This window comes from Rhinolophus sinicus, chromosome 1 (assembly GCF_057876585.1).
Source record: "Rhinolophus sinicus isolate RSI-liver-muscle chromosome 1, RSI-T2T, whole genome shotgun sequence".
Taxonomy (NCBI): domain Eukaryota; kingdom Metazoa; phylum Chordata; class Mammalia; order Chiroptera; family Rhinolophidae; genus Rhinolophus; species Rhinolophus sinicus.
Window position 1 is genome coordinate 62,956,574 of NC_142501.1, and position 26,224 is coordinate 62,982,797.

General features: G+C 37.0%; 1 pseudogene; it reads left to right on the forward strand.

Moving 5' to 3' along the window:
* Nucleotides 1-26,016, forward strand: part of LOC109447758 (transcription factor Spi-C pseudogene) — a 48,066-nt pseudogene extending 22,050 nt beyond the window's left edge.
* Nucleotides 26,017-26,224: the final 208 nt, after the last annotated feature.

The window sequence follows — 26,224 nt, forward strand, 5'->3', positions numbered from 1 at the left end:
CAAAATAAACACCCTCTGTCCATGTTTAGTGGTCATTGGTTGCTATCATGCCAAAGCTTTACAAGTTGAACTTTCTTTAACCTTGAAATCCATGGAGCAAAAATGTGTTCAGTTGAGTCTAACTGTAGCTAACCTCATTTCTTTTGATGTTTCTGTTTGATCTGATTTTTCTTTTTTTTCTTTTTTTCATTATTTATTCCTATTTATTTGATCCAAGTTCCCTAGGAATATTGGTTTTAAAAGAACTATTGGAACAACTTTGAATAACGTTTAATGATGCTGCTGTCTGGAGTTATATTATCAAACTACTGGCTTGTTTCTTTGGATTAGACCAGGGGTGTCCAAACTGTGGCCCGTGGGCCAACTGCGACCCGCAATCCATTGTTAATTGGCCCGCAGCAAATTCCAAAAATAAATTTAGTTTACTTAAATAAACCAGGTGAGGCAATACGTACTTTACCTCGAGTGAGTGGCCCGGCTGTTTGTGTATTTTACCGCATATGACCCTTGGTAAAAAACTTTCAAAAAAGTTTGGACACCCCTGGATTAGACCAATTAAGTTACAATATAATAGGGTTATTCTACTCAGTTTTCTTACTTCTGTCTTAATCATTTCCTTTGCCAAATGATTTGCTAGAGTTTATTTGCTAGTCTTCACAGGAGTGCTCAGGCGGAACACACAGAGATATTTTTCTGTGTGTTTTCTACATCTCACATTTAGTTCAGGGCAATTTCATTCTGTTTTGTTCAGAGTTTAACAATTCATTACTACAATCTATTCCCACAAGTACAATTAGTAAGTGGTATTCTAAGGACTCCGTAAACAATGTCCAATCTACCTGTGAGTTAAAAACAAGATGTTTTTCTTTATTATAGCCCTTCTTTGTGTGTATAACTCTGATTTAAGACCATTAGTCATCATTTAGGTATATTTTACTCTACTTATCATTATTTCATCACGCAAATATCTAGAAAAACATACCCAATATAAAATAACTACATATGAATAATAAGCAACGTCTTTTCAGACATATGGTATTACACAGACCCCCACCTTACTTTTCCTAGAATAACGCATATTTATTGGGACCTTATATGACATTACTAAAGTATTAATATGGTTAAATGAGAAAACCCCAGGAAAGGGTTTGGAAGATGATGTTTACTCTGCATTTTTGGAAGCAAAGAAAATAGGCTAACTGTTCCTAAATGTTCACCTCACAACTAATGAGGAATGATTTCAGTGTTTCTGTATCCATACAACTAAGGTTAGCATGGCAGAATCAGCAATACATACTGACAAAAAATATTTCATTTGAACATGTAGTTCAAAGCATTTTTTTTGCACTTTCTTCATAAAAATAAGAAGTTCTACCCTGATTGCACAGAACAAGAAAATTTTTTCTTTGATGATTGAATGCCACATCTTAAGATTCTCTATGTTAAGTTCATCATTTTGAATGTTAGATGTTAAAAGGAACTTAGAGATCCTTTCTTTTCAAATTCACCTTTCTCTTTTATAGATGGGAACTGAGGCCCAGGGAGGTCCAGTCAAAAACGGTTATAAAAGGCAAAGCCAAGGTTAGAACAGATTCTGGCTTCTAATTCATGGCTCTTTGCTCTGACCCTACTATTCATCCAATATTTGCTCTTTGTCTATAGATCATCTTACAACAGTAGAAAATTAAAACAATTTATCTGGAAGAGATATCTTAAGATCCCCACCCCATCACTATAAACTCAAAGCTTTTTCAAAGAAAATTTTTAGCAGTTTTTGGTAGTAAAACCCAATCAGAGTTTCAATCCCTGGTTGCATTACTTATAGCGATTTGACTTCAGGGAGTTGATTTAACTTCTATGAACCTCAATTGCTTTACCTGTAAAATGAGTTGAAAATTTTGGCCTCTTCCTTTCCACTGATATTAAATAATATTCATTGAGTCATTCATGTGCCAAACATTATGAAGAGCACTTTACATGCAATATTATTTCATTTTCATACAAACCCTATTTACATAGAAATTAAAGCTTCCTCACACTAGGGTGCTGTGAAGACGAATTGATATAATTAATGTATGTGATGCAGTTATGTGGCACTGAATATATGGGTGTTTCTCTTTTTTTCCCCCTCATTCTGAATAATCTACTTATAATTTTGTTTCACTTCACTCAATCAACAAATATTGAACATTTACTGTGTACGCATTGCTGTGATGAGTGCTTTAAATGTTACCTGTGCAATGGTTCTTGATCTCAAGAGTCTTATAATATACTTGGTGATGTGGAACTAGAATATGAACCAATTAAAGAACTAATTGGTACAAAAGTGTAAGGTAATGATCATAGTTAATATATATTTAGTAATTACTATTTATGAGACGTTGTTCTAATCCCTTTATATGTTTCAATTTATCTCCACAACACCCCCTATAAGTAGGTACTATTATGATGCCCATTTTACAGAGAAAAGACAGGAAGGTTAATTAAGTTACCCAAGGTCATCCAACCAATCAGTGAAGAGGCAAGATTCAAAGCCAGGTTGTCGGGCTCCAGAGGCCTTGCATTTATCTACCACACTTGACATTGAAAACGCAATAAGAGGTCAGACAAACAAGAAAGGCTAAAGCAGCTGAAAAGAAATCACAATGAAATTTGAGTGGATCTTTGAATGCCTAGCATATTAAGTGAACTAAGAACAAAAGCTAAGATGCTCCGTTCAAGAGGAACAGCATGCAGGAGGGATCAGAAGCAAGAAGGCCCAGTGTGAGCAGTGTGGTATTCCTCCATTCACAGTGATAATAATAATATTTTTTTAATTTATTTTTTAAATTTATTGGAGTGACAATTGTTAGTAAAATTACATAAATTTCAGGTGCACAATTCTGTATTACATCATCTATAAATCCCATTGTGTGTTCACCACCCAGAATCAGTTCTCCTTCCATCACCATATATTTGATCCCCCTTACCCTCATCTCCCACCTCCCACCCCCACCTTACCCTCTGGTAACCACTAAACTATTGTCTGTGTCTATGAGTTTCTGTTTCTCATTTGTTTGTCTTGTTCTTTTGTTGTTTTTGGTTTATATACCACATATCAGTAAAATCACATGGTTCTCTGCTTTTTCTGTCTGACTTAATGATAATATTTTTGAGCACTGATTATGTCAGGAACTTTGCTAAATGCTTTGCATGAATTATTTCATTTCATTCATACAGTAACTTATATAGAGGTATGTATTCTTATTTTCCCAGCTGTTATGAGGAAATCAAAGTTCAGAGTGTTGAAAAACTTCTTTAGGGTCAGAACTAAGATACAAACGCTTAACCATTTTATCATATTCCAAGAAAATGGGCCCCTAAGTGGTTTATTAGCCATTAAGCAGAATGTATAGCCCTCAGAAAAAGATAATCACAATCACATCATCTTCACCTATTTTCCTTTAGCTTGGAGAGCAAACTGATGCAATAAGAAATTAACCACAGAATGTGCACAGACCTGGATTGTCTCCATATAGAGATAATTCCAAAGAATATGTCAAATTGGAGAGTACTCAGAAGGTAATAACTGGCCTGAAAAATAGCTAGCTAGCTAGCTAGCTAGACAGACAGACAGACAGACAGACAGACAGACAGACAGAGATATAGAGATATATACTCAACCACTCAAGTCACAACCTTGCAGAAATTACAGCAGTGAGTCACTTCACTTTGGATCAGATTTAGTTGTCCCATCTTACTTGCCCATCTTAAGTAAGCAGCATTCTGCCAGAGAATGAAGGCTTTCAAAAGGGACCATATATTCTCCTTGGCACAACTCAGATACCTTCTGGAGCATATGGGTGGCAGAAATGTTTTTTGTCTTTTTTAAACATTTTTTATTAGTTTCAGGTGTACAGAACACTGCAATATTTAAACATTTATCATTTATATCCCTCACACAGCGATAAATCCCCTCCCCACATCTGCTACCCCTCTGACATCGCATACAGCCATTACATTTCCACTGTCTCTATTCCTGATGCTTACTCCACTTCTTGTAAATATATATATGTGTGTGTGTATGTGTATATATATATATATATATATATATATATATATATATATATATATATATATATATATATATATGTAATTGTAGTTGACACTCATTATTGTTCAGCTTCAGCTTCAGGTGTACAGTGCAGTGATCAGGCATCTACATCATCCCTGAGGTGGTCTCCTAATGGGACGAGTGTCCATCGGATACCCTACAAAAATTATTTTGCCAAAGTGCTTTGAGAGCACCTTCCAAAATCACCTCATTCGGAACACTCTTATTCTCTCTTTCTTCAGGATTTATTTATTCTATAAATTAATTTATGATAAAATTAATCTGTAATTCCTCACAAAGTGCTTAGAGTATGTAGATTTGGTCTCAATAGACTAGAAGCTCCTTGAAAACACAGACTGTGGGTTCTAGTCATTTGAGCACAAATAGAACCAACCCTTCCTTTAGGACCCTATATATAGTTAATCAGTTATGAACTGCCTCCATAAAATTGCCCATGTCTTTGGTCAGGTACAAAACTAGTCCTTCCCTAGACAGCTATAACTTAAAAGGGAATATCTTTGAGTCATTTGGGATTTAGATTATGTGAAAAAAGCAAGGCTTTTAATTGGGCTTTGAAAGTTCTGATTGGACTAATTGCCTTGCTTTGAGTATGAAAACAGACAAAAATGGTTCTAAATTTCAAAACTTATGCAATGGCAGTGTATGTTCTACAACTACATTGCGCAATTGTTATAAACTTCTGTTTTCAAGCAAGAAAAGAAAATATACATCAGAAACCACTTTGTAGTTGCCTTTTATAAATAATCAGTTACCCACTCACCCATAGCAACATAACAAAAATTTAGGATAATGTACATCAAAGGGATACACCTCCTTTTAGGTAGGACAAGTGAGTATAGGGAGAGAAAAATTAGAAAAGGTTGCTATCGAAAGAGATTGTTAATGTTTTCTTCTCTTTTCTCTTGAGTTTTGGCTAAGTGCCAATGTGTATGCTTAGAGTAAAACATGAGATCATCTCTACTTCCTCCAAGAATTAAACAGATCTGTTTCCTTTCTCAAATGGAATTAAAATTCAGCTTTATAGATAACAACGTAGAGAATTAAGAGCTTTTTATATATAGTTTATGAGATTTTGTTTTGAACTTCTATGATGGTACTTTCCTTGTACTGTTTCTCATTACTCCAAACATGTGTGTATCGTCCTAACAGTTGAATTAGGAATTCTTGAAATTATATCGTCCTTCAAGGAAGAGAGTTGCACACAAAATAAGCAATTATTTTGTACACAAAAATGAGCCACACAAAATGAGCAACTCTGCAATTGCTTGTTAGGAAAAGGGGGAATTAACATGCTTATAAGCACAAGAAACATCAGGCAACTGCTGTGCAGGATTTGGCATTTTCTGCCTACACATACTTCCAGTGGTTTCTTCCCGAGGGCCCTTCCATCTTTCCTAGGGCTCTTCTCAGAAATGAGGCTTGGATCCCTTCTACTCCTGGACTCCACAAACAAATGTAGGATTTCTAGCTGCCCTCTGTGCCTGGGAATTCCCACTGGAGGTTTGAGAGGTGAGGGGTAGTTCAGGACCCCATTCCCTGACACGCGGCAGCATCTACCCTTTTCTTCTGACTCTCTTCCTCCAACCCAGGAAACGCTAGCCTCTAGGATGGGAAGCCTTACCTTATGTCTCAAGGTCTTCCAAGTCTCTTGTTTCTGCTGGGAGCCCTGTTTCCATCATGGTCAAGACTTTAGAACTCCAGCCTAAATGCAAGTCCTTTACTGTTTTTTCCTAACCCATCTTTTCCCTGAGGCATTAAACTGAGACTAACCTAGTGCAGCCTGAGTTGGAGATGGAGTGAAGAAGAAAAAGAATCAGCAGAGTATTACAGTGAGGGTGTGTTTGGTGGGACAATGAAACCCCTTGCGAATAGGCGAAAATAATTCCCTGAACTGGATAGAGATCCACACTAACAAAGTTAGAACAAGGTGACGTGAAGGGGGATGTAAGAAAATCCTGAGATGTGCCCATGAGTGACACCCAGGGGACGCCCCTTGAGCGCCAGTTTCTGGAAGCTAAGGGTGCTTGCATTCCTGGGTCCCATGGGACTGTAACTATCGGGGAGACAGTTCTTGGCTCCCTCCCACCCGTCCAGCACAGAGCGTACAGGAGACTGAAACACACCCCCAGTCTTTAGGTGAAAGAGGCCCATTTATTGTCCTGGAGCTTCAGCCTGAGGGGCAGGTTTACATTTCTTTAAATCGTTTCCTAGTCTCCCCGTTCTGAGATGATCTGTATTTCTCTTGTACTTCCTTAATATGGTTTTTTCTCCCTTTATTATATTAGGTTGGTGCAACAGTAATTGCGGTTTTTGCAATTATTTCTAACCTTTTAAATCACAATGACTTTTGCACCAACCTAATAGTACGATTTAGAATCATATGTTTTTTAACTTTTTAAGTCCCAACTGTCTCCTTTTAAATTTCTGAACTCCTCAAAGTTCATGTCTTGCATTTGTTCTTCTATCCTTTGCAGCACCTTACACATGAGTCAAGTTTTCTATCGATTTGAATTGTTGGATAACTATTAGAGTATATCAGCTTCTTTGATGGCACAGAAATGCTAATTTTCTTGGAGGAGAAGGCAGTATAAATGGAACATTTGATTATGGTGATATTGTTCTGAATATTTTTTAATGTTTTCAAACTATTAAAAGGCATTAGAAAATAATTGGCATAGTCATGCTCTATGAGAATAATCTTTGAACAAACCCAATCTTAAATATTAAAATTATATTAAAAATACATTAAGTTGTATTTTTATAACTAAATGCATTTGAATCATCTTTTTTATTTCAGTTAGACTCAAGTAATGTTTCCTTTCAAATAAGCAATAGGTTTTGAAAGACTCCACAATAAATTCAAAATTAAATTCTTTTGATGTCAGTAGATCTTTAGCATATACTGAGTATGGAATTAGATTGAAAAATATAGAATTGGATAGCCACAAGCAAAAGAATGAAACTGGACTGCTGTCTGTCAGCATGTACCAAAATTAATTCAAAATGGATCAAAGACTTAAACATAAGACCTGACACAATAAACTGCATAGAAGAAAACATAGGTACTAAACTTATGGACCTTGAGTTCAAAGAGCATTTTATGAATTTGACTCCAAAGGCAAGGGAAATAAAAGCTAAAATAAATGAATGGGACTATATGAAACTTAAAAGCTTCTGCACAGCAAAAGAAACCATCGACAAAATAAAGAGGTAACCAACTGAGTGGGAGAAGGTTTTTGCAAACAGTGCCTCCGATAAAGGGCTAATATCCAAAATATATAAGGAACTCATGATACGCAACAACAAAAAAACAACCCCTTTGAAAAATGGGCAGACGACCTGAAGAGACATTTCTCCAAAGACATACAAATGGCAAATAGACATATGAAAAAATGCTCAACATCACTAATCATCAGAGAAATGCAAATAAAAACCACAATGAGACATCACCTCACCCCAGTTAGCATGGCTATCATCAACAAGACAAATAGTAACACGTGTTGGAGAGGCTGTGGAGAAAAAGGAACCCTCATACACTGTTGGTGGGAAGGCAGACTGATGCAGCCGTTATGGAAGGCAGTGTGGAGGTTCCTCAAAAAATTACAAATAGAATTGCCATATGACCCAGCAATCCCTCTCCTGGGTATCTACCAAAAAAATCTGAAAACATTTATACATAAAGACACGTGTGCTCCAATGTTCATTGCAGCTTTATTTACGGTGGCCAAGACATGGAAACAACCAAAATGTCCTTCGATAGATGAATGGATAAAGAAGTTGTGGTATATATACACAATGGAATACTATTCGGCAGTAAGAAAAGATGATATAGGAACATTTGTGACAACATGGATGAATCTTGAGAATATAATGCTAAGTGAAATAAGTCAGACAGAAAAAGCAGAGAACCATATGATTTCACTGATATGTGCTATATAAACCAAAAACAACAAAAGAACAAGACAAACAAATGAGAAACATAAACTCATAGACACAGACAATAGTTTAGTGGTTACCAGAGGGTAAGAGAGGGTGGGGGGTGGGAAATGAGGGGAAGGGGGATCAAATATGTGGTGATGGAAGGAGAACTGACTCTGGGTGGTGAACACACAATGGGATTTATAGATGATGTAATACAGAATTCTACACCTGAAATCTATGTAATTTTACTAACAATTGTCACCCCAGTAAAAAAATAAAAAATATATATAATGCCTAGCTATAGTAACAGCTTTAAAATTGCACTTTCTAAGAAAAAAGTATTGAGACTGGAATTACATTGGAAGTAAAAAATGCACACTGAAATAATTCAAATATATGAACTCATAAAGTTTTACGGTTTGTTGTTAGCATTTTTATCTCTTAGACTCCCAGGAGAAAAGCAGCTTTTAAGATGGTTTCTATCTCTTTTCTTTATGCAAGGGCAATCAGTAATTAACAAAGCTCCATGAAGTCTAATTCTGATTCTCTCCAAATGAGTGACCCCCAAATCCATTAAACACTGAATCACAACCAATTAACACCAGATGATTTTCAGCATTTTGCAGATCAGAACCAAGTGACAAGGACACACCCGGAGGGACAGCCCTTCTCTCAAGGAGAATACTCAGAGTTGGCTGAGACCTGGAGGATCAGAGCACTGGCTACTGGGGTGTTAAAGGAAAGGGGTTAAAAGCGCACAGGTCCAGAGGGGGCACTGGTGGGGAAGGTGGCACTTCTAGGGGAAAGGGAGTAGTGGTCCTTGGAAGCTCTGGGAAGAAAAGAAGAAAGCAGCTGAAGACAAGGGCTCTAATGAAACAAGATAGTCTCAAAGGACCGGGAGGAGAGAAATAACCTCGCTTATCTTTCCCCCAAAATAGTCACCCTTTATTAAAGAAACTATCTTTTCTTGATAAAATAGTAGAGGAGGGTCGTCTTGAACTAAGAAACCAAGAAAGCCCCCTGTGTCCCACTCACTCACCTGTATAAGATTGTGTGCTCTGGACGGCAGAGGAAAATCCAACATATATAATAATGAGCAAAAGAATCCTGCATTCAAAAAAAATAAGACAGAAAATAAGTATACTTCTAAGAAAACAGTGTTTAAAAAATGACCAGGAGAGACCACAATCATAATTGGACAAGCAGTCCAAACGATCAGCAAGGCAGTTGAACAATATGATTCAGCCATTTTGACATACATGGAACACTATATGATTACAGAGACTAATTCTTTGCAAGGTATAGAGAATGTTTATGATCATATACTGGGCCATAAAAAAATTAAAAGTCCAGGAAACATAAAAATGCTGTAATACAATAATACCAAAATAAATTAAGTACAATTAATTATGACCTGGTAGATATGAAAGAACATAACAAATCAGAAATTCAAGATAAAAATAATCGAGGTGTGCAGGTATGTGGAGTCCTGCAGCCTGCTCAGGCCCACGGGTACAAGACCATCCAGTGCATTACAAGCAGATGGTGGGTCTATAGCTGCCACTTTATTTCCTTGCATCCACTAATAAGAAAACACCTCGTCCTTAGCCCTTCACCTCCTCTGGGTCTACCTTCATCTGGCACTTGCTCATCATAACACAATCCCACTAGCCTCTGGCCACCAGCTAGTGTGCCTTCCAGAAAGACTGAGCAGGGATGTTGCCAGATATCATTCTAGGTATATTTTGATTGCTGTGGAGTCATTCATTAAAACAGCTTCTTAAGCTCGTCACTTTCAAGGCACCCAGCCATGTCTGGAAAGCTTTATTCATAAGAGTGCAAAGCTACTAGAATCAGGGAACCTCAAGTTTTGGCAAATACTAATGAAGACAAACCCTCTTCTTTATGGAAGTTATAACTTTTTCAGTTCAATGCCATGTACTGTTCCTGTGCGAGTGATACAGATATATAAACAGAAATCCAAAGGCTAGAATAAAAGGGATCCGATGTATGGCTTGAAAAAATGGTTAATAATAAGCTTAAAACTACCAAGATGACATCACATGGTTAAACAGCATGTAAGCTGCTGTTTACAGTGCTAAAGTCAGACGCTGAGACTCAGATTGTCCCTGCTTCTACTGCTGACAAAGAACAGAATTCTGCAATGCTAACTAAAAACGGTTACAGAAAACTGTGAGATCCCAGTGAATCTGAAGTTTATTGCTCCAAAAATATCATGTACCACATTCAGGTTCAGTGTTCTCGCCACATGTTCCAGGGGATTCTGTAACACCTTTAAGCTTGTAAAAAAAATTAGTCACAGCTTTGAGCAGGAATTATTCAAATTGTATTCGATGCTATCAACAGTCGCATTTGCTCCCCACTCTGAAATTTGAAGCAAATGAATCACAGCATTTTGTAAGTAATGTCAAATTCAACACAAGTTCCTAAGACAATAATGAGAAAATACTGCCACACACCCTCTTCCAAACTATAGGATTTTTTGATGTAATCTATCATTTTATCAGTGATCAGAAACCCTTGTATACACTTTAGGGAAAAACTACCCATATTTTGGATGTGTTTAACTACAGTATTTAAGAACAAGGTGATTCCAATTAATATTCCTAAGGTCTTTTCTTAGGGTAAACTCTGGATATAGAAAAATGACCATTGTTACTATACTGCATGGACCATTTTTTGACATTTTATTGTTTTCATTTCTCTTGGACTATCATGGAATTAATATCTTCTAGATTGACACGACAATAAGGAAATCTTCATGGAATCAAAATAATATTAAATGTAGCTGATCTAGTAAGAAAAAGAGAAAGAAGAATTCGTACACAAGACATGAGTTTCATGAGAAGAAATAGGCAATCATTATACTAACATAGTTGAGGACTATAAAGAGGAGCACAAAATTCCAAAAGTATTCTTTGACTATCGATCTGATGAATAAAGAAGAGATTACTGATCTCATTGCTTTGCAGGATAATGTCGTGATTAAAAAGGATAACTCACCAATGCTTCATCAGCATAGAATCTTGCCCTTGGTTGTAGCACATCTGAACTATGTAAGTTAGAATATAAATACTCCTGCATTTTGCCAGCATTTTAGCAATGTCACTTAAATTTGAAGGCTAGAAACCTCTTAGTTTCTATAAGAGCACATCTTCAGAGATAAATACATGTTTCCTAAAATTCTAGAGTCTGAAGAGTGAAAAAAAAAAATCCATAGTTTCTATCCAACAGGACTGCGTCATCATTAGGTAGAAATAAAATAAGTGGAGATTGCCAATGCTCTGTGTACCACTAGTGATAGGTGAGGATTAAATTTCCAGAAGAAAAACCTTGTGGCACTGTCTCTATCATGCAGATATTTTGCCCAGCAATATTCATGCTGATATTTTATGGTCCGTAACACCGAAGAATCAACTTTGAAACATTAAATTATTTAAACCAATGTAATCAAAGAACAGAAAAAAATAAAGGCTTTTGTGTTAGAGAAATTCCAAATAACCTATTTTGAAGATTAGTAGCATAATGTGAGTACAAAGCAAATTAGCTTTGTGATTGACTTGGGAAAATATTTTAAATGACCGTATATCCACTTGTAAGCCCATCAAAGAAATGATCATGACATCTGAGCATGTCCTACACCAGTATCTCCTAGACCATGAGATGAAGTTTCAGCATCTGTGTGGGTGTTGGGCTCCTGGAGATGTCTGCAGCATAGTATTTTAAAGCATAAATGAAGGCCTTGTGAATGTTCAACTAATTGCTCTATTCATATTGATACAGTACTTGAGAATACTGTGTAGCTTAAGTTTAATCAAATACTTCACACTCCAAGTTAGACATTTTGGAGTCATGTTGTTTATGGAATATTCATTTAAAATAGTTATGCTATGTTACTTCATTTCTTTTGAAATTCCCCCGGTTTGCTTTGTTTTGCTTGGCTTGGCTTCACTTTTCAATTTGGACATATATTATTCTTTAAAAAAAATTTTTTCAATTACAGTTGGCATGCAATATTATATTAGTTTTTGGTGTACAACATAGAGATTAGACACTTATATTACTTAGAAAGTGCCTACTTTATTCTTATAGTCTCCTGTGGCACAATATAGTTTAAAATTTTGACATATATATAATTTAAAAGTTTAAGACTTCAGAAAACTTAAAATCACTTATGGTATCCATTGTATTTTTTAAATATGTATATAATTGCTTTAAACAGAATGGCCTTTATTATTGGTCCTCTCCTAATAGTGAGGCAGAAAAACTTTTCTATGACTTTTTGTTCTGTGCTTTAGAAAGAGTTGTGATAGAGATTCCTCTACTTGTTTATGGTAATAAAATAAGACTGATTGGACATCTGTTAAATAATTAATATGAATGTATTTAGTTGGATTTGAATTCCAACCGAAATTTCAACACTGAAAGAAAGAAAAGGAATTGTAAAGAATTATTGTGTTCTTAAGATGCAATAAAGAAATTGAATCATGCAAAATCCAGCTAATAATGAGAAAGGAGTTTCCATTAATGAGAGAAAAAGTAATACATTCTCTTCTGCTGTTTGTTTTTACCTATTAGTTCATTTTCCCATCAGAAATGTCTTCAAGGACTTTAAGAGAGTCTCTGTAAAATTCTTGATCAGGAACTGCATGTAGCCATTTCAAAATTTAAAGTTTATCTTCATGGAAATGAGCTCAAGTTTTCACAGTATTTTTTAAAAATTGGAAGTTTTATACAACTTAGGCAATTACCATTTTCCTAATTCTGTTTGTCTTAAAATAATACCACTAAATCCCTTCCATTTTACCCCAGCAGTCCAATAAGCATTATCCTTTTCTACGTGTGTGATTACATAAAAAGATTGAGAAGCATTGCTTTGGCAAAAGCTGCTTCCTTGTCTAGGTTCCAATTCCCTCCCCTAACCATCACCAAAGTGGTGCTGCCCTTTCCGTCACTTGATCAGCATTCTCTGCGGCTGAAGAACATCACAAACTGGCCCCATAGTAAGCTGGAGAAAGCTAAAATCACCCTTGGTAGGCAGAGTGGAGGACTGAGTTTGGCAAGTAACCATTGTCACACTTATTGTAGGAAAAAGAGAGCATGAGGTTTTTTCCCCATGGAATAGATGTGGCCCATGTGGGAGGAGGAGCAGAACTGAAGGCATTTTAAGTCATGGTCAAGAGGACCAACTGAGGGCAAGGGTACTACAGCAATGAGAGTCTATACAGAGCGGATTTTTGTCCACCAAGAGCAAAGGAGAGCCGTCGTCTAGGTGGGACCCAACAGGAGACCTTAAAGAGTCATGGGAGACTCAAGAAAATCATTAAACTTCTGCCAGCCTCCAAGATCCCCAAAGGCAGTTTATGATGGAAAGCCACGGGACAAGTAAGAACTTTCCTGAACCCTTTTTCCTCTTCCTTGCTCATGCCAATCCTAAAGCCACTAGAAAGCTGGAGAGAAAGGGGAAGGGAAAAAGTGAAGAACCTGCCTTCTCCTCCTGCCCCATGCAGGCTTTCACAACTACAACCTGCAGCTCATTTCAGCTAGGAGGTGTGTGTGTGTGTGTGTGTGTGTGTGTGTGTGTGTGTGTGTGTGTGTGAGAGAGAGAGAGAGAGAGAGAGAGAGAGAGAGAGAGAGAGAGAGAGAGACAGTGTGTGTGGTACATGTTGACTAGAGGTCTTCCTTTTGACTTAAGATTGAGGTGTTAGATAATAAAGGCCATATATGGCAAATGCACAGCTAATATCATACTCAATGGTGAAAAGTGAAAAAGCATTTTCCTTAAGATCAGGAACAAGACAAGGGTGCCCACTTTCACCACTCTTATTCAACATAGTATTGGAAGTCCTAGCCACAGCAACCAGACAAGAAAAAGAAAGAAAAGGCATCCAAATTAGAAAGGAAGAAGTAAAACTGTCATTATTTGCACATGATATGACAATGAATATAGAGAACCCTAAAGATTCCATCAAAAAACTATTAGAACTGAGAAATGATTTTAGCAAAGTAGCAGGATACAAAATTAATATTCAGAAATCAGTTGCATTTTTGTACACCAATAACGAACTATCAGAAATTAAGAAAACAATCCCATTTACAATTGCATCAAAAAAAATGCCTAGGAATAAATTTAACCAAGGAAGTAAAGACCTATACTTGGGAAATTATAAGACATTGAAAAAAGAAATTGAAGAAGCTACAAATAAAGCATATACCTGCTCATGGCTAGGAAGAATTAATATCATTAAAATGTCCATACTAACCAAAGCAATTTATAGATTCAGTGCAATACCTATCAAAAGACCGATGGCATTTTTCACAGAACTAGAACAAATAATCTTAAATTTTATATGGAGCCACAAAAGACCCCAAATAGCCACAGCAACCTTGAGAAAGAAGAACAAAGTTGGAGGTATTACACTACCTGATATCAAATTATACTACAGGGATATAGTAATCAAAACAGTATTGTACTGGCATAAAAACAGACACATAGATCAATGGAACAGAATAGAGAGTTCAGAAATAAACCCACACCTATATGGTCAATTAATCAATGACAAAGGAGGCAAGAATATAACAGGAGGCAAGAAAAGACAGTCTTTTCAATAAATGGTGTTGGGAAAACTGGATAGATACATGCACAAAAATGAAACTAGACAACCTTCTTATACGACATGCATGAATAAACTCATAATGGATTAAAGACTTAAATATAAGACCTGAAACCATAAATCTCCTATAAAAAAACATAGACAGTAAACTCTCAGACATTACCCTTAGTAATACCTTTTTGATATATCTCCACAGACAAGGGAAACAAAAGAAAAAATAAACAGCACTGCATCAAACAAAAAAGTTTTTACATAGCAAAGGAAACCATCAACAAAATTAAAAGACAACCTACAGAATGGGAAAAGATATTCACCAATGATACATCTGATAAGGGATTAAAATCCAAAATTTACAAAGAACTCATACAACTTAACACCAAACAATCCAATCGAAAAATGGGCAGAGGCCCTGAATAGACATTTCTCCAAAAAAGACACACAGATGGCCAATAGACATATGAAAAGATGCTTGGCTTCACTAATAATCAGGGAAATGTAAATTAAACTTACAAGGAGATATCACCTCACATCTGTCAGAATGGGTATCATCAATAAATCAACAAAGAGCAAGTGTTGCAAAGACGTGGAGAAAAGGGAACCCTTGTGCACTGTTAATGGGATTGCAAATTGGTGCAGCCACTATGGAAAACAGTATGAAGTTTCCTCAAAAAATTAAAAAATAGAACTACATTATGACCCAGAAATTCCACTTTTGGGTATTTTATCTGAAGAAATCCAAAATACTAATTTACAAAGATATATGCATCCCTATGTTCATTGCAGCATTATTTACAACAGCCAAGATATCAAAGCAACCTAAGTGCCCATCAATAGACAATTGGATAAAGAAGAGGTGGAACATATATACAACAGAATATTACTCAGCAATAAAAATAGAATGAAATCTTACCATTTGCAACAACAAGGATGGACCTACAGGGTACTATGCTAAGTGAAGAGAAAGACGAATACCATATGATTTTACTTATACGTGGAGTCTAGAGAACAAAATAAAATGAACAAACAAAACAAGCAGAACAAACTGATGGTTGCCAGATGGGTGGGGGCTTGGGAGGCTGAGTGAAAAAATTGAAGGAATTAAGAAGTAAAAATTGATAAGTACAAAATAATCACAGGGATACAAAGTACAATATAGGGAATATTGTCAGTAATATTGTAATTGCTATGTATGGTGCCAGGTGGGTACTAGGCTTACCGGGGATCACTTTGTAAATTATATAAATGTCTAACCACTGCACTGTACACCTGAAACTAATATGACATAATATTAAATGTCAACTTAATTGAAAATTTTTTTTAAAGATTGAAGTGCTGGTTAATATATTGAACTAGACCATTTTATTGTAAGTTTTGTTTGCAACTTAAAATGGCCAGAGAACTTTTTATTACTGTTGAGTAAGTAGATGGATCACGATATGCTGTGAGGCTAGCGCTGGTTTCAGGCGTTATCTCATAGAAGGGAAAGTTCATCCTCACCAAATATATTTTAAGAAACAATGGAAAACCAAAAAATATAGTTTATTTGCTTCTCCAGAGTTTCACTTGTTCAGTATATCAATTTTCAAATACTAACGCAATAAATATAGTTTGCTATAAACAAATCAACAATGTTAAAATTAGTAACAGACTGTCCCTCTTGGACATTTCTAGATTCAATCTGAGTTTTGTCTTTTAACTTTGTGACACCAATACAGAACATACTTTTTCACAAAAGTGGAATATGCAACACTGTCTTGAAAAATTTCAAGGGTTTGTTGCCGGCTCACAGTAATCTCATTTCAGTTATATTATCCAGCAAACTTCTCCTCAGATGCCAATATTCATTGTCTCTTAACAACATAAATCAATTTATCATGTTAAATTAGGTTTGTTGTGTTATTAAAATCTCCATTAAATTGATTTTCAGTCCAATTGTTACTGAAATCACAATGAGAATACTTGTTCATTGTTTACTGTCTTACTTACTGTTAATTTTAAGCTACTCAGTACATCAGCTCCTAAAATGCACATGGCACAGATTCCCATAACGTAGGAATTCCTCTATGCCTTTTGAATTTGGCATCACTCTGACAGTTCTGACCTTGTGCTGCTTCAGTTCTCCCTTTGCTTGCCTCTGGTTTAATTATCACATGCCTTTATTTTTTACAGCAAGCCTTAAAATTATTTGGCTTTCTCTTAGCATGAAAGAAAACAAAACCTCCAGTGCAATTTGGGGCACTGAAACCTTAGGAGAGTATTCATTTATAAAGTAGTCACCCAAAAGATCCACTATATATATATATATATATGATTACTCTCTGGCCTTCATGTCCCCATTTCGAAAAACACCCCTTATTAGAAAGACATTGTATATTAGGAAGAAGAGAATATTATAATCTAGAATCAGTTCTAACAAATCACCTAATCTCTTTGTACCTCATTTTTTTCTATCTGTGTAATGAGTGAAATAATATACCTCCTGCCTTACCAAGATGAGACTATCAAGAAGAGAAATGCCTTGGAATGAAATGACATAAAAATTCAAAGAAAATCATTGTGAAGTTTAATGTAATGATGCAAGCTATGCTAACTGATGTCTGAGGTTTTGTCAAGAATCAGATTCTGGTTTTCTTTTATGTTCTATCACATGAAGTAAGACTCTTATTCAATTCTATCTAAAAATAACTAGTCATTTGAAGAGAACATTTTTGCCTGCTTCATTATCTCATTTCATAGACATCTTGAATAGGCAGGAAATATAACTTATTCCTGATGATACTCTATCAGTCCACTAAAATTTCCATTGATGAGCACTTTTTATTTCCCTCAACTGCTTAAAAATTGCTTAGATGCTTCATCTCCAATTGGAAATTCAAAAAAATTATCTCAGAGTAGGGTGTATTTTTCTGCATTTAAATCAAAAAGCCTCAGATCTATTTATCATTCTATGTAATGGCAAAGACATGAACTTTGTAGTTACTTCAAGTCTTATAACTCTATTTGATTATATTTGTCCAGAAGGTCATTTCTTGTGTTCTTAGTCTTATAATATTTGGTCAATCTTTTGAGTTGTGAAGATAAAAGTTTTATATTTATCATCTTGTCCTTTATATATTATTATCTTGTTCTATTCACAGTTTGTCTTATGAAAATGTACTCCAAAACTTCCAAAAAGGGAAATTTGAAATTCATTCTAAAACAAAGAAAAAACTTATCCTATCTACTTACAATTAATATATTAAAATTTATTTTAAGCAAAGAAGAAATTTGATGTTTTCACCACAGTTTAACAGGAAAGAGAATTTGTCATTTTTTTCATAATTCTTTAATTTGAACATCAGTGATGTTTTAAAATATATATACAGATAGTAGAATATGAATTAAACATACAGAGGGTGCCAAAAAAAAATTTACACATTTCAGAACGGAAAAAACTATTAAAATTGTAGTACTCAATATATACCGATAACAAAAGATGAATACAAGTCACTTTTGATTTCTGCTATTACAAGAGGTGATCAAAGTTGTTACCATCAACGTCCAAACACTTCTGATTACGGCGAACTACTGCTTGAGCAACACTGACTAAAGTGTCCACTTGTATACATTTTTTTTTGGCACCAGTGGAATTTGTGCTATTTGGAAAGAGGGAAACATACTTTTTCTCAATGGCCTGGGGACTCTTTCAGTGGCTATGCAGTTGTAATAGAGCAAAGAAATGCCAAATTGTTTGATCTGTTATTGAAGAACCCATTGTGTTTCTATGTAGGTATTTGTGGTTAAGGGAACTAATGCAGAAGAAAAATTTGAAAGATAAACAGAGATCGTGAAAAAGTTGTCTCTTCCTACACTTCAGTTGAAGAAAACTTTTCTTTCTTCAAGATCTCCTATGCTAGGTCATCTAGCCGTAAATTTCTAAGTTATTCTTTTGATAAGAATAAGTATTCTCTCCCTGAATCTCCCTTCTGGACCCTATCATTTAATAAAATATTGGGGTTTTGACTCTGCTTTTGTAAAATATCATAAAAAAATTTTTAAAAATATTTTATTAACTCTAGATAACATGTACTAAAGATGGGAACATAGGATTTTATTGTCCCTTGGCTATTAACTAGCTGGGTGGCCTCAGAACTCAGTCTTCTCATCTGCCAAGTGTAAATATTAATACCTTATCGTCATAAAGCCAGTCAGCTGAGGCAAATCACCTCCAAAATTCTTTCTAACTGTCTAAGTTATTTCTACCCCTAGTTTTTGGATTCTCTATGATTCTAAGATAATCCCTGACTATATTAAATTGATAATGCCAACTTTTGACAGGCACATTTACCATGCTTTTCTGTGGAGAGTGGGGGTGGATAATTCTTTTCTGGTATAAACCCTTCCGTAGTCTCCTTTTGGTTAGACCTTTGCATGCGTGTTTAGATCTTAGCCACAATGTTTTCCAAAAAGAGGCCTCTTATCATAGAACTGGATAAGCTAGAAACAGAGAACATCAAATAGATCACTGTTTATTTTCTTGCTGGACTAATACTGCACAAAACACCCTGTAGTGCTTTTCATTCACTTAAATGACCATCAGGCCAATTCTGGTCTTCTAGTCAAATGAATGTATCGTTCCTAAGATGTTTTTATACCATTTAGAAGTTTCTGAGCTGCTGAGATTTTATCTGAGCTCTTCAGGCCTGTGGTGGGTGATAAGCCCTTCCCTCCACCTGTCCCTCTCTCCCTCCATCTCTCTTCCTCTGCGCCTCTCCCCTTTCCCTTTCTCTGTTCTCTCTCCCTCCCAGCCATTCAACATACCCCTAATCATTAGCATTATTATATCTGTCTCCTTCCTTTCTGCCCCTTTATTTTTACTTCTCAGTTTCTATTCTTCTCTGTCTCAGAAACCTCCAACTCAAACCTTTAAAAAGAGAGCATTATTTTCTGTGTTCACCTTCATTGCCTACATTGACTTTTCTTGCTCTCCTACTCTCTACCTCAGACAGCAAAAGGATTTTCAGAACCAAGTTCTCAGTTCTAAGACAGTCATTGTTGTTGCTTCCAGTACATTCAAGCTTTAAGTTAGCAAAGCTTCTGGGCTGCGGTAGAGCAGGCAAGAAAGAATGTCACACTCGATGTTCCCGCTCAGGGTCTAGCTCCATCTCTTCCAACAGTCTTGACTCTCTTGCCTAGCAGAAGCCCCACTGAGGGTCTGGTGGTCATGCCATTTTGGCTCCCCGGAGCCTCTCCTGTGGAGCGTCCCCACATCTGTCCTCTCTGGAAGAACTCGAGGCTTTAAGTCTTTTCAGTCTCCTTTCATTCCATTCCTTAGCCACGTGTACCCTTCGTCCATTCCAGCCCCTCAGACTCCTGATTGAATCTGATAAACCTACTTACTACTAAGGTTTTAGTAATTGTTGATGACTTGAGTATTCAGCTTTTGCATTTTAATACTGAATTACAGTATCTTAGCCCTAAAGATGACGGTCCAGCAGAAAGCAGCAGGAAGGACCCTGGGATGATACTGAGGAGATGTTCATATGAGGCTTCTCAAAGCATTCTATATGTTGAAGTCCCATTGCGATAAATGAACTGCATTATCCTGATAGGGAAGGTTTTGTATCATACTGATGATGGCACCATACACTTGCATAGAACGAGAAGTATTATTAGTAAAATGCATCGTTAGAAGAATGTGAATCATAGATGACTTGTTAATACCAGAGACACCTAGATAAAGCATTGTCTTTATTACTAAGCATGACTAAACATTTTTAACAAAAGGAAAACAGCACAATTGAGGCAAATAATAAGTCTCTTCCCTCTCTGAATAGGCCTTAGGAAGAAATAAGATAATTAGGTATAATCAGGTATCATCCCTAATTCCTTTCTCTCCCTCCTTCTGATATTATAGGCTTGGGGAATAGATACCAGGAAGTTTTTGTTTTTTTTCTGTCACTGAAAAGTGATCACTAATTGTGGAAATTTCAGGCACTGTCATAGACCAGAAAGGAAAAATTGAGGGTCAGAAGAATCCTTTAGGGACCCTAAAAGACAAGCCTGTTCATAACCAGTGTGGCTGAAGGTGACAGTAGTGAGCCACATTTCCTAGACAGGTGAGTTCTGATGGGAAGAGGAGATGGTCCTCGCAGCTTTGCTGCAGGCAAACTGAGAAATGGGACAGTTGTCGGTAGCTATAAGGTATGGGCACCAGAAGCTGGCTTCCTCTACCTGAGAGATTTAAGCAAGGATGCACACCACTGGACAGTCACAATTAGGAAAGCATGAGGAAGGACTTTGTTTTCCCCAACGCCCCAGAGATTAACACACCTGAACTTGCTGTTCAGAGAAGAGAAGGAGTCAAAGGTTTTGAAGAGTCTGTTACATCTAGGCCCTGCTACACTGCAGGCCCTGTGCGGCCAGGGGCCTTCTCAGCCCTGTGGCTTCTAGAGATGACCTAAAGGGGCAGACAGGACCTCTTTCCCAAAGTGCACCAGCAGAGGCTGCAAGCAACAGCAAGATTACACATTCTTTGGAGTCTTTCCATGCTCTCCTGGGGTTTGCAATTTCCAGTATGAAGAACAGTAATTTAGTTTGTATCATGGGGCTTCTCGTCATGCAAACTTCCTAGTTTCCATGTATTGTCACTTACTCCAAAGACTTAATTGGCTACCCTCTAAAATGTTTGCCTTCTGCCCTCTGGAACCTCTGCTGCTTTGCAAACAAACTTTCCTGAATCCTCAATCTCTTGAGCATAATGTGAAATACTGTACAAGAAAAATCTGAAAGATGAATGTATTAGTCAGGGTTCTCCAGAGAAACAGAACCAATAGGATGTGTGCATACATAAAGAAAGAGATTTATTACAAGGAATTGGCTCATGTGATTATGGAGACTGGCAAATTCAAAATCTGCAGTGTGGGCAGCAGGCGGGAGACCCAGGAGAGTCAATGGTGCAGATAATACCCAATGGTAGTCTGCTGGAGAATTCACTCTTGCTTGAGGAGGCCGGGTTTTTTGTTCTAGTCAGGCCTTTAACTGATTGGACGAGGCCCACTCACATCATGGAGGACAATCTGCTTTTCTCAGAGTTCACCAATATCGATGTTAATCTCATCCAAAAACACTCTCCCCCTACAACTAGATTGAAAAACAATGACTTTACATCCTGGAAAAACACACTGTTCCCCAATATTCCCCAATAAAAAAAAACACAATAAAAAAAAAAAAAACATTCTCCAAATTGACACATAAAAACCATCACAGGAAAACAATAAATAGGTTTTCTGAATTTTTTTTTCTTTTTTTTCATTTCCTACCCTTAATGGGACCTGGCTTTCCCACAATGAAACTGCTTTCCTTGTACCCTCTTCCATGGACGCAACCCATCCTCCCTTACACTATGGCAGTGGGACTCAGAGAAATTCTGTCATTCTCTCAGCAGCCCAGTGTCACTCCCAGACCATTTCTTGTCCCACTTTGTGCAGAAAGCCATCTCCCTTCAAGTTTGTGCTGATAGGTCATGACAGTTGTTCCTTCTTCTGTCACTGTCAATTTCCTGCTGGTTGATTCCCTCACATTCATTTAGGGTTCTCGCACCCAACTTGTACTACTTCCTCTTCAACTCAATTCTACCACTCCCATGGGTAACCTCAGTGACCATGGTGCTTAACTCGTCCTTAAATAAAGAGTTTCTTAATCTACTTGCCTCCTAAGACTTCATTCCACCCCTCGTCAGCCATCCAATTCACATCCTAGGCCTGACCCTTAAGCAGAATTCATTATCCTTCCTTCATCTACATTCTCTAAACCATTTAGAAACCACTTTCTGTTGTCAAGTCCTAAGTTAGAGCATCCGGTGGAAAGGACACTTAGCCAAAGAGTCTGAAGCAGTTGGGCACTAGAAGAGAGCAAGAATGGAGTAAGCAAGAAAATTTCTACAAATGGGGTTGGAGTCACCCTCTGTTCAATCTTCTGCTCACCAGTCAATCCTCCTCAGCCCTTCCAAAACACTGATCCAAAATTGTTATTTTCCTATACTTTGGTTGTTGAGTAAGTCCTACATCCTTCCAATGGTATGCAAGGGGCCTCATGATCAAAATTCTTCCTGAGTCTTCAACATTCAGTGCCTACATACATACTCTGCTGCCTATTTAATGAAAGACTTTCAGATCCCATAATTAAACTATGCTTTCTCAGATGTCATTGTTTTGCACATTATTCGCTGTGTCTGGGAATTCTTTATATTTTTGCTCACATAGCAAACACCTCCTTATCCTGTAAAAACTAAGGCAAAGGGTGCTTCCTTGGACAAGTCTTCCCTGAACCACTCTCCCAAGCAGAGATGATAGCTCCCTAGATGCTACACTGACAATATAGTTCCCATCACTTTACATTGCAATTACTAGTTTGTCTATGTGTCGGTATTCTTTCCCATGTTCTGAATTTCTTGAGGGCAAGATCTGCGTATTATTCAATCCTCAGCACCCTACATAATAAATCTGCGTATTAATTACAAGGTTACTTATTTAATTCTACTTAGAGTAAGCTGACCACTGACATGGCCAGGAGACTCAAACACTCCCAGATCATTGACAGAAGTTCTCCCGGGCCCTCTTACCCTGTTCCTCCTTACTCTGGTCCTGTGTCTCTCTGGCCTCTACTCTCTTTGGCTGCATCTCTCATTTCCCATTCTGTGTTTTCCCTTTGGATAGGACAACAGAAGTCAGATTTCTAAGCAGCACTTCTAAGCCTCTGTGTCCCAAATGTGTTGAGTCATAGGACAAAAAGAGAGGAAGGGGTGAAGTTACAATGAGCTTTCTGGGAATGCAAAATTAGTACCACACACCTCAATATGCCCGAATCTCAAAACCATCACACTGAGGCAAGCAGCCAGACACACAAAAATGTACATACATAAACTAATTTATGCCTTTGGAAGTCAGGGTAGTGGTTCCTTAGGGGTGGAGTGAATTGAACGGAGCATGGGAGGGTGCAGTACTAGGGTAATTGTAATACTCCATTTCTTGATCTAACTATTCCTTTTGAAAAATTTAACTATGCACTTATGATCTGTGGACTTTTCTGTATTGTATAACACACAGTGAGAAATATAAAGTTAAAAAATTAATACTACAACTAGAAACCATTTTATACCCAGGAGAATAGGAAAATCTTTAAAGCGTGACTACGCAGTTTTATCAAGAATGGGGAAGATGGGAACTCATTTTTAGAAGTGTAAATTGGCAAAAAGAAAAGTCTTTGGCAAGCAATTTGGTATTTTCTTGTAAGGCTGAACATGTGTGTATGCTACAGCTCTGGAATTCCATTCCTAAGCCAGAGAAATTTTTGTATATATGCAACAGAAAACATATAAAAGAATGTTCACAGAAGCATTGTTCATGATTTTTTTTTTTTAAGAGAAATAAAGAAACATGTAGGATGACCAACTATCAGGGAAATGAATAAATAAATGGCAGCATATCCACACTACACAGCAGTGGAAAATAAAGAATACAACTATTCATATAAATAGGTTTTGGAAACAAAATGTTAAATGAAAAAAAAGTAAGTCACAAGAGGTTATATATGATTCAATGTTTATAAAACCTTCAAAACAGTAAAACGAATATGTTTACATATGTGATAAAGCCATAAAAGAAAGCAAAAGTACTGTAAACACACAATGTGGGAGACTGGTTGCCTCTGGGGTGAAGGAGGGAGACATAATTGAGGAGGGGCGTGGGGAACTTCATTGATATTGTCCCGGTTCTAATTCTCAAGTCAGGGGGTGAGTTACCATTGCACTTTGTAATTTGTATACGTATTACTGATATGCACTTGCATGTACAGATATTAACCAAAGAAAGATTGATCTACTTCCTGTTTAGTATGAGCACATGTTCTTGTCTGATCTCCTATCTAAATTCTCATTAAGTGAAAAATACTGATAAAAACAATAATAAATTTTTTTAGAAAAACACAGAGCAAAAAAACAAACAAAAACAAGAGCCAGTAGCTAACAAAAGCTTTCTACCCATTTCTGAGACAGAAAGTGGGCGGAGGGGGTTGTTGATGAAGCATAGCAGGGGAAGCTGCATCCAAAATGTGTGGAGCAGACCTAAAGCTAAGGAGAGACAGCCCCCCAGAACCCAAACACATTTGGCCCGGGAATGTCGGAATGTCAGCTGTGGTAGAGTCAGGAATGAGAAATGGAGCAGAAAACAGGGAGAGTCTTTGGACGTTTCCATATAAAAGAGTCTAATCCACTTCATGCTGCTCCTCCAACCCAGGTAGAAAATTCCTGGATGGAAAAGTCACCCTCTCTTGGCAAATGCAGCCTCTGAGCTCCAGCCTTGGTGAAGAGAGTTGTGTCTGGATTTTAGCTCTTCTTTCAGAGGCAGCTGGGACCTTCATTTCCGGAGTTTTTCTGAGATTCTCTGGCAGAAATATTCGGCTTCTGTGCTTTTCCCAGGGAAAGGCTTTAAACTAAATCTGTTATCACTTGTCCATCTACCATCCAGCTTTAAGCGGTTGTTGCTATTTTCTCCACTTGGCCTTTGTATTTAAATTCCTTTAGAACATCTATTAAAATGGCAGAAGTTTACAGCTAATGAAGGATGATGCAGAGGCCTGGTTCAGAGGGGAAGGTTATTTCCACCTGGTACATGTGGACGCTAGATTGGGCTCTGATGAACAGAATTATCAATTTATTAATGACCATGGTTTGTGAGAACAAAACAAGCTGTGTCAAGCATTTGAAGATGCTTTTGAGGTACTGAGGCAACATGCAACTGAAGCTCTTCAGATTACAAAAATGCCCTGACTTTCATCAACCACTGTTCTCATGTCAGAAGAAATTTCAAATGCTGTGGTGTGTTGCCTACAGAGGAACCTGGCTGTAACCTGAGAACAGCAATTAAAAAGTGCTGCGGACCTATATTTTGAAGGAAATAGTCACCAATCTCTGCAGAACATCCCAGAAAAGCAGTTGGTACAAACTGCTGTTCTCCAGCAAAAGGGAGGAAAAGGCAGGAAGAAGCTCCGACTGTTCCAGTACCTTCATGAATCTGTGTGTAATCCCGAGATGGCATTTTGTATTCAGTGGGTAGATAAAACCAAAGATATTTTCCAGTTTGCATAAAAAAGAAAAAAAAATTGCCTAATTTTCGGGGGAAAGAAAAGGCAACCAGAAAACCATAACTTACCAGAAAATGGCCAGAGCACTGAGGAATTATGGAAGAATTGGGATAATCACTAAACTCTGGAGAAAACTAACTTACCAATTTAGTGAGGCCATTCTCCAGAGTCTCTCTAACTTATTTCTTGGAAAAAGATATTCTACTCACAGTATGTTCAACCTGATCAAGGATATCTAAGTTTAAGTAACTGAAATGCAAATTGCAATTATACATTTCAATTACCATGAGCTAAGCCACCCTGATTGCTAAATATACCCTTATATTTAGGGGTATATAGAAGAGGTGGTACACATATACAATGGAATGTTACTCGGCCATAAAAAAGAATGAAATGTTGCCATCTGCAACAACATGGATGGACCTAGAGGGTA